General features: G+C 39.4%; 1 protein-coding gene across 3 annotated transcripts in view; it reads left to right on the forward strand.

The window, feature by feature from the left end:
- Positions 1–13095, forward strand: part of FOXK2 (forkhead box K2) — a 121367-nt gene that overhangs the window by 61456 nt on the left and 46816 nt on the right. The window lies entirely within an intron of this gene.

Raw genomic sequence — 13095 nt, forward strand, 5'->3', positions numbered from 1 at the left:
ATAACCAAATATACCTCACTAGATATTTAAGTTTTCAAATTATCTTATTTTTATCACATCCTTTTAAAATATCCATTCCAGATTAATAATTGCTTTAACACCATTTCTACTTCACAATGGTCCCTCAAATTTTACAGTCTAAGAGTTTTAGAAATACAATATAATTTAGAAATACAGCAATAATACAAACAATAAACTTCAGAGAATATCAACTACATTTCCAGTTTATCACATAGAAATTATTGATCTTATTACTCTTGATACTTTAACAATTACATTAAATTAGAGAAATAATAATACCATGTCTAACATATGCCATTGTATTAACCACTTTACAATCATTACATCATTTTTGTCCCATAATGAAGCAGAAGACATACAGCGCCCCAAAGGCCAAGAGAACACCAGTGTCACTTTTCCAGTACTCTGTGAAACCCCAGTTCATTCTGTAACTTGAAAGGCGTCCTAAAGTCCTTTTCCCTTATCTTGAACCAGTATGTTCCCCCTGTTCTTTAATTTTTAACCTTTGCCCTCATACCCTGTAAACCATAAAAAATTCCCTTGGTCTCCCTCATCCTATGTCATAAAATCCTTTCTTGACCTGTCTCTAATCTTTAACCCCCATAAAACTTTTAAAACTATTTTGCAAGCAACCATCCTCCTCATCCTGTCCCCATAAAACTGGCCCTGTCCTTCTTTAAGTTCCTAGTCCTCTTTCCAGGGCTACTCTGCTTTTGTGTCAGTAATGCTCCCAATGGTTACAGAGAAGGTCTAAGCGAATTCTTTCTCACCTGAACCAGCTCTACCAACTATAAACCTCAACAATAATAACCATTATTTTTTTTTCTTTACAGAATAGTAAACTTAAATCAGGTCTGAATATATAATTGCTAATGATAAACATTTAAAACATGTTTGCTTTAAATCCAACAGTCTTGGCCCTTTAAAAGGAAATGTTCTCCACAAATTCATATATTCATTTAAAAAAACGTGGTAATTCCTGCTCTAAATAATTCTCTCCCCCTTTCTTTCCTACTTCCTTAAGGGAGCATTTAGCAATTTGAATCAAAGTTAACCAGTCATAGTCAGTTTTCCCCCCAGGCAGAAAGTCTCTAGAGTTCCAATAATTAATTGAATGGCCCAAGAAAACATTTTAAGATTTTTTTTTGGTAATACCAATCACAATAACCAATATCTTTGCCGTAGCCAAAATTTATGCAAGGCTAGATTTAACAAAGCCCTCCTACAGATTTATCCCGACAGGGAGATGGCCTTTTATAACTCCACTGGTTTTTAAATCAAGCTACAAAATTTTCACTTTCAATTTTTCTACCCAAAACAGAATCAAACTTCCTCACATTTTTAAAAACCCCTTGAAGCTGGCAAAGTCACCCAGAACAAACATCTGAGGGTAGGGAACTTAGAGCACATGGGCTCACCTTAGAACACTCTACTCCCACCCAACTCTCAAACTACATATATAATTTTTCTTTTTCTTTCTCTTTTTATCTACTCATATTTTTGCTCAAAACTTTGACTCCTATTTCCTACTCTTTCAAACACATTACCCCAACTACCTCCAATTTCCTTCATGTTCCAAAATTTAAAAAAAAATTCACTCACCCAGGCTGCTTTCCTTTGCCCTGTTCTGAAATCTGAAGGGAGATAAGAATTGCAAATCCAGAAAACTGCATTCCTTCTCACTCTTCTTCATAAACAGCTTTTATAATTTAAACAAATCACTGAAATCCTAAAGTGATCACATTAAAAGACAGAAAAACCCTTATTTCTGCAGTTTTAAATACATTGCCTTGATATCGGATATATTGGTGGGAGGAGTATAAAGACAGTAATTTAAACTTTTAGCTCTGGGATCTGATTAAACCTGAATTCAAACTCTCAGCTTTTCTCTTTCAGCCCTTGCTATCTTGGGCTGCTTGGTCCAGATTCTTATCAGTATAAAGCTGTTGCTAACTGATTCCACCTTCCAACTAACTTTTGGGAGAGTCTTACTCTGCTCTTTGATTCTGGTCTTAATCTCCAGCTGAAAGCCCAGTGTTCATTCTCTAATTACATACAGATCTTAGAAGTTCCTTAGAAGTTTTTCTGGCAAACATGACGCATTTACATACACACAGACAAGACAGTTTCGATAAGACAGTATACCGACAATTTTAACTTTAGCCTTGACCAGTCAAAAGAAACCCCGGGTAGACTCCATGCCTTCCCAGTATTTTATCATCCTCCCTGAGGGGGCTATTTGGAAGACTCCAGAGGACTCGAACCTCCTTTCTCAGGTACCTTTTTTTACTTCCCATTCTGGGGACTTTAACCTCTGGGACTCAGGGACTCGAACCCCAACCCTGAGGGAATACTATTCCTGGGGACTCTAACCCCTCTTAGCTCTGTGCAGGGTCTCTAACAAGGTGGTACTTAAATCCTGATTTTCCTCACCTTGCCCTGTGCACAGACTTAACATAGGGGGCCATTTCACTTCCTTTATTTATTTTTTAAATCACTGGTTCACTCAACCTTTCCAAAATGTCAGACTCTCCGTTCTCTGCATTCGGAGATGGGAGAGTCCACTGCCGGGATAAGGAAGCTGCCAAACTCGTCAGGGGTGCCCATTTTGTTCTCCAGTGGTGGTCTCGATCATCCCAAGATGGTCCCCCATACTGTTGGAAATAACCTCTGGTGCCCAAATAGGCACAGTAAGTTAGACTCAGGATGAGTGAAGCAGTGAAACCTTTAATATGCTTCTCACAAGAAGCAGGTGTGTGGAACTTGAGATGCGGGTGCCTGCGCTCACGCGCCTGCTCACACGCACACAGAGTACAGTACAGCACAGTACAGTACAGTACAGAAGTGAGAGCAATCCTTATATACCCCTATACCCTGCCACAAGTCTCTCCTAGCTGACTTTCATGGGTCATAGGTCAGCACAGGTCACAGACTTCCCCAAAGCCCACCACCTCTTCCCCTAGGTAAATTTCAAATATGTGCACTCTAAGTAAAGCTTAACCTTTGTCCTCCTTCCAACCTCTTTCTTTAGTCAAACAACCAGTTTCAGCTGATTTCTGACCCAAAGCTACTTTCCTCTCAATTTCCTTATATGGAAATAGAATAATTTCTTACTTCTCACACTTGGGAGTCTCTAAGTTTATGGAGGGGGGATTGACATGGTTGGACTTGCTTTGGTGGCTAAATAGAGAATGGTTTGAAGTAGGGAGAGACTTGAGGTAGGCAGACCCACTCACAAACTATTGCAGTACTCCAGGGGTGAGGGGATAGGAGCCTGCACTAGAATGGTGGAAGTTCAGAGGAGAAAATGGGAGTGTATTTGAGAAATATTAGGAAAGTGAAATCAACAGGCTTTGGCAATAGATTGGATATGGGAGGAGAGAGTTTGAAATATTGAGGAATAAGGGATGATACATAACTTGTGAGCCAGAGAGACTGGGAGGATGGTATTGTCCCTACAGTAATATGGAAAGTAGGAGGTATAGAGGGTTTAGAGGGAAGATGTTGAGTTCAATTTTGGACATGTAGAATTTAAGATTTCTACTGGATATCTAATTTGAAATGTCTAAAAATACAGTTGGAAATTGGAGGTCAGCAGAGAGGTTGGGGTAGAATAGGCAAATTTGGGAATTCTCAGCATTGAGATGGTAATTAACTCCATGGAAGCTGATGAGATCCTGTATTGAAATAGTAGAGAGAAAAGAAGAGGGCTCTGGACTGAACCCTATATGACAACTCTGGATAGAGATGTGATCTGAATAAAGATTCAACAAAGGAGACTGAGAATCAGTAGTCTGATAGGATAAAAACTGGGAGACAGTATTGTCCCTAAAACCGAGAGAGGACTTCAGAAAAACCTGGAAAGAATTGTGTGGACAGATGCTGACTGAAGAGAGCAGAACGAGGAGAACATTGTACACAATAATAGCCACGTTATATGATGACTAACTTTGATAGACTCAGCACTTCTCAGCAGTGCAAGGATCTAAAACATCTCCAAAAGTCTTAGGATGGAAAATGCTATCCACATCCAAAGAAAGAACTATGGAGTTTGGATGCAGATCAAAGCATACTCTTTGTTCTTTTTTTTTCTTCTGTTTTGTTTTGTTTCCTCTTTCTTGTGGTTCCTTCTGTTGGTTCTAATTCTTCCTTACGACATGATTAATGTGAAAATATGTTTAATAGGAATGTATATGTATAGCGTGTATCAAATTGCATGCCATCTTAGGGGAGGGGGTAAGCGGGGAGGGAGAGAAAAATTTAAAATCAAAAGCTTATGGAAATAATTGTTGATAAATCAAAATAAATTAATTAAAAAAAACCTAGAGACAAGAGAATATCAAGGAGAAAAGGGTGATCAGCAGAGTCAAAGGCTACAGAGAGGTTGAGAAGAAAGGTCTAAGAAATGGCCATTGGATTTGGCAACTAAGAAATCATTGGTAACTTTGGAGAGAGCAGTTTTGGTGGAATGATAAGGTTGGAAGTCAGATTTTAAGAGCTTAAGAAGAGAGTGAGAGGAGAGAAAGTGGAAGCATTTATTGTAAACAGCATTTTCAAGTTTAGCCACAAAGGGCAAAAGGGTTGTGTAAGAATGGAAGGAACAAGTAAGGGTTTCTTCAGGATGGGGAGGACCTGAGCATGTTTGTGGACATTAGGGAGTAAGCCAGTAGATAGGAAAAGACTAAAAGTAAGTGATTGAGTAGGGATGACATAGGGGCAGTCTGTTTAAGGAGACAGGATGGAATGGGATTACTTGAGCAGGTAGAGAGAGGGATTAGCCTTCATAAAGAGCATGACTACCTCATTGTATTGGACAGGGACAAAGGCAGAGATAGTGACAGGCTTATGAGTGATGTAAAAAGGGGGTTCTCACAGCAAATGGCCTGAATATTTTCTGTAAAATATAAGATGTTTCCCCCCTGAGTGGGGGAAGGGAAGTCACAGGAAATTTGAGAAGAGATAGAAAGGCTTGAAGAACTTCTTTGGAGAGTGGTATAGTGTTGATAAGGCAGATATAGAAGGATTGCCTATCGGCAGTGAGATTGTGTGACAAATTTGTAATGGGCCTTGTCTGAACAGTTGCATAATTTTTTCCACCTTTATTCAGCAGCACATATATAAGAGGAAAGGCAGCAGATCAGATGGCAAGAGTGATCCAAGGCTAAAGCTTGGCAGGGTGCAATTGGCCAAATAATAAAGAAGCTAAGGATTCAAGAGGAAGATAGTATAGAGTTGAATCTGTTTACCTAGGGATCAAGATGGAGAAAAGAGGAGAGAGTGGCTAGTGCAAGGGAGATGGCATTTGGGAGAGCATTGAGGGATCAAAATATTTGAGGTCATAGTGGGGATGAAGAATAGAGGTTTGTAAAGGAAGACAGAGGGAAGGTTAAAAACTACTAATAGATTATGTTTAGATAAGAGAATTTGGGAATTCCTGAATGTGGAGGTGACGCATTTGTGGGTGATGGTAAGATCACCCACGTCTTTGTTTGTGGTTGAGATGGGGTAGAGGAATAGGTCATGGGAAGGAGAGCTGAGTGGTTAGAGGGAGAATCATTGTGTACTCTACGTTGGAAGTCCCCTATTTGAGGGCAAGAAGTTGGGGAAAAGAGAAAAATTGTGATTCAAGTACTGAGCTTTTTATTAGGAACAATAGTTGTCAGTGCTCTCCAGTTGTTTACTGTTCTCCTTTGGCCATTTACCTTTTGGGAAGTAATACATACATACATACACACACACACACACACACACACACACACACACACACACACACGGCATAGTGAATAGAGAGCTGGCTTTGAAGTCACAAAGACTTGGGTTCAGGCCCCTTCTCTGAAACGTTCTGAGTAACTCTTAGCAGGTTGGTTAACTGTTCAATGATCTAGGCAGAAAGTGTCAACTAGTTTCCTCATCTCTGAGATCCTTAAATTATTACAGCTTCAGTCCCTGTCACTATACCTAGTTGTGTGTGTGTGTGTGTGTGTGTGTGTGTGTGTGTGTGTGCATGCTCTAAGGTGAAGATACAAAATGCTCTGTTTGGCATTCAAAGCCCCTGATAACCTAGCCCCCTCCTACTTTTCCACTTTTCTTACACCCCAACATGTACTCTTTGATCCAGTGACATTGACAGCCTGGCTGTTCTCTGAACAAGACACTCCATCTCTCAGCTCAGGGTCTTCTCTGTGGCAGTTGCCTATGTCTGGAATGTTCTCCCTCCTCCACTCTGACTGCTGACCTCTCTGGCTTCCTTTAAGTCTCATCTTCTACAGGAATCCTTCTTCAACCCCTTTTAATTCCAGTGCTTTCCTTCTGTTAATTATTTCCTATCTGTTCTGTAGATAGCTTGCTTTGTATGTGTTTATTTGCATGTTGGCTCCCTCGTGTAAGCTCCTTAAGGGCAGGGACTGTATTTTGTCTCTTTTTGTATCCTTAGTGCTTAGTACAGTGCCTGGTACATGGTCGATGCTTAATAAATGTTTATTGAATTAATGAATTTACAAAGATTTTCACCCATTCTATTTCTTTTCTTCCTTCAGTTTTGTTCATGGAAAAGTTTTTGTATTTCATGTAATTGAAATGATCTCTTTTACATTTTGTGATTGCCTCTATCCTTTTTTTTTTTTTTTTGCTAATAATTTACCTCCTAACTATAGCTGGGGAAAGGTTTCTTATTGTCTTGTAATTGTTTGGGGTATGAGTTTTAATATTCAGAGAACCATAGATTTTTATATTTGAAAAGAATGTTAGAAATTATCTAGTCCAATATTCTTATTTTTCAGGTGAGGAAACTGAAGCCCAGAAAGAGGAAGTTACTTACCCAAGGTCACACAGGTCATAAATGTCAGAGATGGGATTTGAACTCAAGTTATGTGGGTCCAGAGCCAGTGTTCTTCCTACTGTACCACAGAATTACATAGCGTTAATTAAGTAATAAAGCCCAAAGACTGGAACACAAGACTCAGAATCTCGTGCTCTTTCAGTGGGCTTAGCAGCCCTTTTGAGGTTAGGCATAGTTAGAGGGATGCAGTTAAAGCAGTCCTTAGAGGAAAAAGTATGTCCCAAAGAACATAAATAAGCAAAATAGGAAAAGAGAAGGAATGAACTTCAAAAACAGTTTAAAAATTAGGAAATCAACAAATAAGCATAAAATAGGCACAAAAAGGCAGAATTAGATAAATTGGAAAACAAAGAAAATAGAAATGACAAAACTAAAGTTTCTTTTTTGAAAATTCTAACAAAAATAAGAAATCTCCTCCAGTCCCTGCCTCTCCCACCCCACACATCTGCCACCATGACCTTGCCCCCTTCAGATTTTATTTCCCAGATGCTTCTGCACTGCCATTGGGAAGTCAGGCTGGTGATTTTTCAGCTATTGCCCAGCCCAGGGTATCTTCTTCCCACCCCTTTTGTGCCAGTGTGATGATAACAGGATAGATACAGACGCTATACTGTGAGACTGACCCCCATTGATTGCAGTTCTGTATTTTGGGGGGGGGGGTTAGGCAGTGAGGTTAAGTGACTTGCCTAGGGTCACACAGCTAGTAAGTGTCAAGTGTCTGAAGCTGGATTTGAACTCAGGTCCTCCTGACCCCAGGGCTGGTACTCTATCCACTGTGCCACCAGAAGTCTCAGGACAGGTTCCTGAGATTGCTTCAGCATTTGGAATTCGACGTGCTGGTGAATGAAGTCTTATCTCTTTCCCTGGCTGCATGCCAGATTCTGAAGGAGTGAGGCCTGCAGTCCCATCTGCTTTTTTCATGATTATGTCTGTTCTGAATTCAGTGAAGTAAATACATCAAGTCAAAACTGTGTTGTCATCACAGATGCAGAGGGTGGTTTTTCTTGACAAAATCTGAATGTGACTTTCTGAGTTCTCATTAGTCTGATGCTCAGTGCTGGCCTCACGCATGAAGACATTCTAGGGGTGAGGAACCTGTGGTGTGGAGGTACTTGGATGAGGCCTTTTGGCTGAGTCCAAGTCTTAACAGAATAAATCCTTTTATTAAGGCAATTTGTTCTGTGAAGTTTGGATTCAGTCAAAGGGCTGCACTTGAGGACCTACAGGGCCACATGTGGCCTTGAGGTTGCAGTTCCCCACTGCTAGACCATACATGAAGGCATCAGAGTAATGCCTGTGTTATTTGCACTAAAGTGGTAAGAAAACTAGTCTCTTGAGTTCTTCAGGGCAGCCTCAAAGGAAATGGGCATGGAAGCACACCAGGCTGTCATGATTACAGATGATATGTGAATGATGTAGAAGGGGCCTTATACTTCAGGATGAGAGCAGTGTAGGTGGGCTCAGGAAGTGAATACCACCCTGAAGTGAAGGCAGATGGCTATGTGAATGATCTGGCTAAAGTTGTGGTATATCTACAAGGGACCAGAGCCTGCCAGCACCCCAGAATTTCCCGGAGTTCCCCATTCAGTGAAAGAACTCCTCCCTGGCATAACCCCAAGCAAGACCTCTTCCCACAAAACATAGCTTGAGACTTCCAGAGCCCCTAGGCTCATATCCTACTCTTTAGGGAAACAGGTTTAGATGCTGATTTAGGAAAAGAAAAGGAACAACAAACCCAAGGTTTGAGTTTTCCTGTCTTCGTAATATCTGAAACCATCATGTTTTATCTATGAATATAAACTAAACAGTAAAGAGAGTGCCATTTCTCCCTGGTAGGTTTTGTTCTGATTTACCCTAGGATAACCTCATGGTCTCTGATAGCCTTCTCTGGAAGCTGTCCCTTAGGGATACCACAGTAAGCTACCTTCCATCCTAATAGCTGCCCTAGAGTTCAGACCTAACAAAGATTATTAGTATTCTCACTTCATTGCTTCCAGGCATGGAATATTTCTGTTGCCCATAATCAGAAAAAAGAACGCCCTGAACCCGTGCACACCCTACTTCCTTATTCAGTAAACTTCAGTGGTTCCCTCGTCCCGCAAGAGCAAATATAAAATCCTCTCTGGCATTTAAAGCTCTCAAAGTCTTTTTTTCTTCCCCAACTCCTGATTTCATACTAGTGGATTAGGACCACCCTCCTTCCACTTTTCCAGTCTTCTTATACCTTACATTCCATCTTGCACGTATAATGTAATCTAGTGACAATGATTTCCTTGCTGTTCCTGGAACAAAGCACTCCATTTCCCAGCTCTGTTCATTTTCACTGGCTGTCACATATTTGTAGAATGCTCTCCTTCTTCGTCTCTAACTCCCGACTTTCTTTAAGTCTTAGCCAAAAATCCCACTTTCTTCAGGAAGCCTTTCTTGATTCTTAATTTTAGTGCCTTCTCTTTCTTGAGTATTTCAAACTTATCCTTCTCCCAAATATATCCTTTATATGTATTTTGCACATAGTTGTTTGCATGTTGCTTCCTCCTTTAGATTGTGTATTCTGTAAGGGCAGGGACTGTATTTTGTCACTCTTTGCATCCCCAGTGCTTAGCTTACTGCCTGGCACTTAGTAGTAGGTACTTAATAAATGTTTATTGATGGACTGACTATTCGTATCTTGGTCACTTCCTGTACTTCTAGTTTTCTTATTCTTTATTCCCCTCCATAGACTCTTGTCATACAACCATACAGGTGTATTTGTTATTCTTGAACAGTACACTTCATCTTCTATCTCTGTTCCTTTGCAGCCCTTCATGCCTAGTTATTCACATGTCTCTTTTTTAAAATGTAAGCTTCTTGAGGACAAGGACTGTTTTTTACTTTCTTTGTAAACCCAGTGCTCTGCATATAGTAAATGCTTATTTAATGTTTGTTGACTGACTGACATTGAAATAATGTACCTAGTGAAGCAATGTTTATTTAGAATTCATTTGGAATAATGATATCAGTGACATACCTCACACTTAATTTTCTTTTTTTTTTTTAGGCTTTCAGTTTTGTTCTAGTATTTCTTATTGTCTGATGGAGTCATTGATCTCTATTTCATCCAATCTAATTTTTCAAAGAGCTTGTTAATTGAGTAAGATTTTGTACCTCCTATACTAACCTGTCTATTCTCCTTCCCATTGCTTCCTCTAGAGACCTAATTTAACTTATAATGTATATCATTTATAAATTCTTAATTCATTTCTTCCAGGAATTCCCATAGAATTTGTGGCAAATCTGTGATTTACTGAAGAGCTTTGCTTGTAAATGTTGTAGAGTTATTCTCTTCTCTAGCATTTCTGTTTTGGTTATCCCTGGATCTATAATATTTCTTTATTCTTAGTGGGTTTTGTTAGTGATTTTTCCAGTATTACTTTCTGAATTGTAACTTCATGATAGGGCCAGCATCTGTATAATTTTGCAAGAAATGGTAGGGCATTTTTGATCCTGATTTCTATTTTCTGGGCTCTGGATAATGAGCTCTGTGGTCTTCAAGTACCTAAGGGTTAGGCTAGTGGGCTGGAAGTCTGGTGCAGGGTGAGAGTGACATGCCTTCTATCTCCAGGTCTTCCCCTGGGTTTTTCCTGGTCCTTGATGGCAGGTTTCCATGACTTATGCTCATAGGCCAGGCTTTCTTGGCTATACCCTTTCCCTAGTACCCATGAGCATCTAGTTATTTCTTTGTGCAGACATTGGATAGAAAAACATATTTATTATAGTTTCTCCTTGAACTTCTTGATCATTAGTCAGGCTTGGACCCTTTTTATATTCTTGCTGTAATAACTGTTAGAACTGGGCTTACTGTTCCCATATATTGTGCCATCTTTCATTATCATTATTATTATTATTATTTATTTATTTTTAGTTTTCAGCATTTACTTTCACAAGATTTTGAGTTCCAAATTTCCCCCCATCTCGCCCCTCCCCTCCCAAGATGGCATGCATTCTGAATACCCTTTCTCCTAATCTGCCTTCCCTTCTATCTTCCATCCCCTTCTCCTTCTGTTTTTCTGTAGGGCAGGATAGATTTCTATACCCTATTGCCTGTATATCTTATTTCCCAGTTGAATATGAAAATAATTTTTAAAATTGTTTTTAAAACTGTGGGTTCCAAATTTTCTCTGCTCCTCCCTCCCCACCTACCGTCATTGAGAAGGCAAGCGACTCAGTATAGGTTATATATGTGTAGTCATGCAAAACACTTTCATAGTAGTTATGTTGTGGAAAATTAACTATATTTCCCTTCATCCTAACCTGCCCCCCATTTATTCTATTATCTCTTTTGACCTTGTCCCTCCTCAGAAGTGTTTGCTTCTGATTATGCCCTGCTTCTGATTACCCCCTCCCCCAATCTGCCCTCCCCTCCATTATCCCCCTGCTCTTAATCCCCTTCTCCCCTATTTTCTCATAGGGTAAGATAGATTTCCATACCCAATTGACTGTGTATGGTATTCCTTCCTCAAGCCAAATCCAATGAGAATAAGATTCACTCATTCACTCTCACCTTCTCCCACTTTCCCTCCACTGTAAAAGCCTTTTCTTGTGTGTTTTATGTGAGATAATTTACCCCATTCTACCTCTCTCTTTCTCCTTCTCCCAGTATAATCCTCTCTCACCCCTTAATTTTATTCTCCAGATATCACCCCTTCATCTTCACCTCACCCTGTGCCATCTATCTGTCTGTCTATCTATCTATCTATCTACTATCTATCTATCTATCTACATACATACATACATACATACATACAATTTTTTCCCCTCCAACTACCCTAATGCTGACAAAGGTCTCATGAGTTACAAATATCATCTTTCCATGTAGGAATGTAAACAGTTCAACTTTAATAAGTTCCTTTTGATTTCTCTTTCCTGTTTACCTTTTCATGCTTCTCTTGAGTCTTGTATTTGAAAGTCGAATTTTCTGTTCAGCTCTGGTCTTTCTATCAAGAATGCTTGAAAGTCCTCTATTTCATTGAATGTCTGTTTTCCCACTGAAGTATTATACTCAGTTTTGCTGGGTAGCTGATTCTTGGTTTTAATCCTAGCTCCTTTGACCTCCAGAATATCATATTCCATGCCCTCTGATCCCTTAATGTAGAAGCTGCTAAATCTTGTGTTATCCTGATTGTGTTTCCATAATACTTAAATTGTTTCTTTCTGGCTGCTTGCAGTATTTCATCTTGACCTGGGAACTCTGGAATTTGGCTACAATATTCTGAGGAGTTTTCCTTTGGGGATCTCTTTCAGGAGGTAATTGGCTGGATTCTTTCAATTTCTGTTTTGCCTTTTGGTTCTAGAATATCAGGGCAGTTTTCCTTGATAACTTCTTGAAAGATGATGTCTAGGCTCTTTTTTTTGATCATGACTTTCAGATAGTCTAATAAATTTTAAATTATCTCTCCTGGATCTATTTTCTAGGTCAGTTGTTTTTCCAATGAGATATTTCACATTGTCTTCTATTTTTTTTCTCATATTTTTGGTTTTGTTTTATAATGTCTTGATTTCTCATAAAGTCACTAGCTTCTATTTGCTCCATTCTAATTTTTAAGGAAGTAATTTTAGACTTCCTTTTCCATTTGGCCAATTCTGCTTTTTAAGGCATTCTTCTCCTCATTGGCTTTTTGGACCTCTTTTGCCATTTGGGTTTGGCTATTTTTTAAGGTGTTATTTTCTTCAGTATTTTTTTGGGTCACCTTTAGCAAGCTATTGACTTGTTTTTCATGATTTTCTTGCATCACTTTCATTTTTCTTCCCAGTTTTTCCTCTACTTCTCTTACTTGCTTCTCAAAATCCTTTTTGAACTCTTCTCAAAATCCTTTTTGAACTCTTCCATGGCCTGGGACTGATTCATATTTTTCTTGGAGGTTTTAGATGTAGGACCTTTGACTTTGTTGTCTTCTTCTGGTTGTATGTGTTGATCTTCTTTTTCACCAAAGTAAGATTTTATGGTCTGACTTTTTTTTTTCACAGTTTGCTCATGTTCCCAGCCAATTACTTGAGTTTTAAACTCTTTGTTAAGGTAGGGTTCTGCTTCCAGTGTGGACAATGTACTGCCCCAAGCTTTGGCGGTTTTGTGCAGCTGTTTTCAAAGATACTTCTAGAAACCTGTAAATTTTCAGTTCTTCCAACGTGGTACAATGAAGGGCATGGTGTTTACTCCTTTCCTGGCCTGTGTATTGGTCTGTCAGTGACCACAAGCACGC

Source organism: Phascolarctos cinereus, unplaced genomic scaffold (genome assembly GCF_003287225.1).
Source record: "Phascolarctos cinereus isolate Bilbo 61053 unplaced genomic scaffold, phaCin_HiC Scaffold_5;HRSCAF=322, whole genome shotgun sequence".
Lineage (NCBI taxonomy): Eukaryota > Metazoa > Chordata > Mammalia > Diprotodontia > Phascolarctidae > Phascolarctos > Phascolarctos cinereus.